The sequence below is a fragment of the Penaeus chinensis genome, chromosome 40 (assembly GCF_019202785.1).
Source record: "Penaeus chinensis breed Huanghai No. 1 chromosome 40, ASM1920278v2, whole genome shotgun sequence".
In the NCBI taxonomy this organism is placed as follows: Eukaryota; Metazoa; Arthropoda; class Malacostraca; order Decapoda; family Penaeidae; genus Penaeus; species Penaeus chinensis.
In genome coordinates, this window is record NC_061858.1 from 7397088 (window position 1) to 7401027 (window position 3940).

Below are 3940 nucleotides of genomic sequence, written 5' to 3' on the forward strand. Positions count from 1 at the left end.
AGAGAGAGAGACAGAGAGAGAGAGAGAGAGGACAAATCTACAGACAAATATACGGTAAAATGGCTGATTACCCAACAAACTACAGAGAGAAGTCGAACAATGAGAGAGGGAAAGAGGAGGAGAGAACGGCCAAAAGAAAAAAAAAGAGAGAGCGAGAGGAAGAGAGAAAAAGAAAAAACGTTTTCTTGATTACGAATAATACCATTATGAATATGGAGCAACTCAGTCAGACTCGGCTGATCGTGAAGGAGACACCAACTTTGGGCGGTGATTTCACAGAGCGAAGGGGGGTTGGGGGGTGGGAACTGGGGGGATTATGGCAGGTTGGGTAGGAGGGCAGGGTACGAGGGTGGGAGGGTGGTGAGAGGGAGGGGAAGGAAGGGAGGAGTAAGGTGATAGGATGCGGTGACAGGGAGGGGACGTGGGAGGGCGAGATAAGGGGTTGAGGGGGATGGTAGGCTGGGGTAAAGAAGAAGGAATGGGGGTGTAGGGTGTGGCGAGAGGTTAGGTCATAGCGTGGTGGGATAGGGGGATGAGGCGGTGGGAGGGAGGGTTGAAATGGGGATAGGATAGGGTAGATAGAGGTAGTGGAAGGGTAAATTATGGTAGGAAGGAGGGTGTCGTGGTGGGGTGTTGAGAGTGGGGTTGGTTGAGGTGGCGGGAGATTAGGCTAGAATAGAGTGGACGAGTGGATAGAGGTGTGGCTGGAGACTAGATTTGGGGAAAGGGATGGGTGTTCACTAGTGATTTATCATTAAGCTTTCTTCGATTTTACTTTTTTGAAGGGTAGGGTTTGTACATAAGCGCGCGCGTGTGTGTGTAGGTGAGTTGCTGTGTGTGTATGTGTGTGTGTGTCTGTGCGTGTGTTTGTGTCTGTGTGTTCATGTATGTGAGATATGTGTTCGTATGTGTACGTGCATGTATATGTGAAAACACTATTTACTAAATGAAGGAACGTATATAATGAGACAAAAATATAAAAGAGACCATGAATAAAATAAAGTGAGAATAGTGATAGCGGTGAAGACAAAAAGACTCAGAAGGACGACGAAGAAGGAGGTAAAGTGACGAAGAGAAGGAGAAGAGGAAAGGCCGAAGAACCAAGGAATGAAAATGCGAGAGATTCCATGTTGTTGTTGGGTCCCTGGGGAGATGACTGACATGGCTCCTCCTGCTGACGGTGTAGCTGTCGCACTGATTCGATTACTTCAAATTTGCAAGTTATATGGCAGACGAGAAGCGGCTTTGACCCTCCCCCCCTCCACTCTCTCCTCCCTCTTCCCTCCTCTCCTCCCTCTATCATCCTCCCCTCCTTCCTCTCTTCCTCCTCAACCCACCAGTCCTTCTCTGTACCTTCGCCCTCCCTCCGTTGTCCTTCTTCCCCCTCCCTGCTCCTCGTCATCCCATTCCTTTTTCCCTTCCCCCACCCTGTCTCCTCTCTTCTGACCCTCTCTTCCTCCCCTTCCCCATACCTTACCCCTTCCTCTTCCTCTTCCTCTTCCTCTTCCTCTTCCCCTTCATCTATCCCTTCTGACCCTCTTCTCTACTTCCCGTACCCACTCACAATTCAATATCTTTTACATATTTCTTAGCATGATTTTTGCATAATATTCACTTGCTTGTTCGCGAATATCTTTGTGTTGTCAGAACCGTAAATATGTTTTGGGATTTACTGATGCATATTTAAGCAGGATGTATGTATTCTAATAACCTTTGCAAACACTAAAGGATGTGACAAAGACACACCAACGCACACACGCACACACACACAAACATACACAAAGGACACATGCACAAATACACACACACACACACACACACACACACACACACACACACACACACACACACACACACACACACACACACTCACACACACACACACACACACACACACACTGACATATCCTCCCACACACACAAATAGACAAACTGACATATCCTCCAACACACAAACAGAGATACTCTCTCTCACACACAAACGTATACTCTCACCCACACAAACTTACTTAAAAATAAGCACACAAGTACACACACTCCCAAACTAAGGAAAAAAATGATAGCTAATTCCAGTAGAAACCTGAAATCGCCCAAGGCATTCTCCACCATTGTTAATAACCTCAAGTGATTCTCGAAATAAATACGAAAATGTTTTACTTCTATCCTTTCACTGTCCTCCTTTCATCTTCTCTTTTACTTCCTAAATCGAGCATTTTCTTGCATCGCGACAATTGCCTCCTCTCTTGCCCCTTTCCTCCTTGAACCTCCCTCCTGGCTCCCCTCATCTCTATTCAATGTTCTTTTCTCTCTCTCTCTCTCTCTCTCTCTCTCTCTCTCTCTCTCTCTCTCTCTCTCTCTCTCTCTCTCTCTCTCTCTCTCTCTCTCCCTCTCTCTCTCTCTCTCTCTCTCCCACCCTCTCTCTCTCTCTCTCTCTCTCTCTCTCTCTCTCTCTCTCTCTCTCTGTGTGTGTGTGTGTGTGTGTGTGTGCGTGTGTTCGAGAAGCAGCATAGACTGTATAGGGAGCCATGCTTGAACCTATGATTGCATATCTCCACGTAGCCCCTTCAAAATACTGCTTACACTATGCTCCTATGACCTGACCTGATGGTCTCCATCTTGACGAAACTCCGTCACCACCTCAGCCAAGCCCCCACGGCGGACATCACTTTCCTGCATGATTTCCAAAGGACGCCGCCGGCTCCTTAAGCACACTCTAGTAAAGGAGTAAAAGACCAGATTATATAGGTCCTATCTTCTCCTCAGAGGATCCTATAGCATGGATACTCACATGAGGTCTTCTTATGGAATGTCCAAAACACAAGTTAAAACCTCGTTCCTACTGTGATTTAGTCAGTAATATCCTGGTCATCATAATTTGATTTCACGGACCACCAATTCATTTCTTAAGACGAGAAAACTTTTAAAAATCGTATCGATCACTGTATGGAAATCGTGCCCAACTTTCTATATTTTAACATATTAATCGCCAGATACCATTTTATGATCACTAGAATCGTCTTGGTGGCTGGAACAAGTCTAGGAATATAACTTCTCAGATTTCAAAACTTTCACGCCCCTTTCACCTTCTTCTTATGCAAATCAACGCCTTCCTTCTGTCGTTATTTCTTATGATTTTATTTTTTTTGTTGTTTTTTTCATCTCGCTCCTATTATTTCCCTTCTAATATACTCTTATTTTCTTGTAAAAATGAGTATTGCGGTTATATTGTTCGCTTGTCACTGAAGAAGTTTGAACTAACACATTTATTTCCATAGTTGATATCACGGAAACTGGGCGTTTATAGACATCAAGCGTCCGTGGCCTTGTTTTCATACTTCGGTATAATTCTTTACTTTCGTAGTCATCTTCTGTTTCCGTAAGTTCATATTGTCCGTCACTTTGATATTTATTTCCTCTGTTTCTCGTATCTTTCATCCTTTTCTTATTTCTATCTCTTCATTCATTCCTGTCCTCCAAGAACGAGGGGTGAAGGATGGAGCGTTAGTTACCGTCTGTAAAATATCGAAAAAGTTTTAATACGATTTGGAACAGAGAACTTTGACTTGCCTTTTAAAAACCCTTGAAGTTGGCTATGGTGGAGTTAGGGTGCGGGTCCTAGGGATGGAGAGGAGGTGAAGGATTTTGGTGGAAGAGAGAGAAGGGGAGATGAAGAGGATGAGAAAAATAAGAAGAAAAATATAGGGAGAATAGAGTTTCTACGCAAGCCCTAACTCATCTTCAGTCGCCTAGGGATCACAAATATTCTTCAGATTCAAATAGGGTTGTTATTCTGACTTTTGTGCCAGCAATTTTTCCCTTAGAATGATATGGTCGATCTCAATATTGAATAACAACTAATTTCCGGCGTGAACAAATGACTATTTCAGTTTTATTTCAGATCACAATCCCTTTTTTTTTTTAACAAGAGAAAAACGAGAAC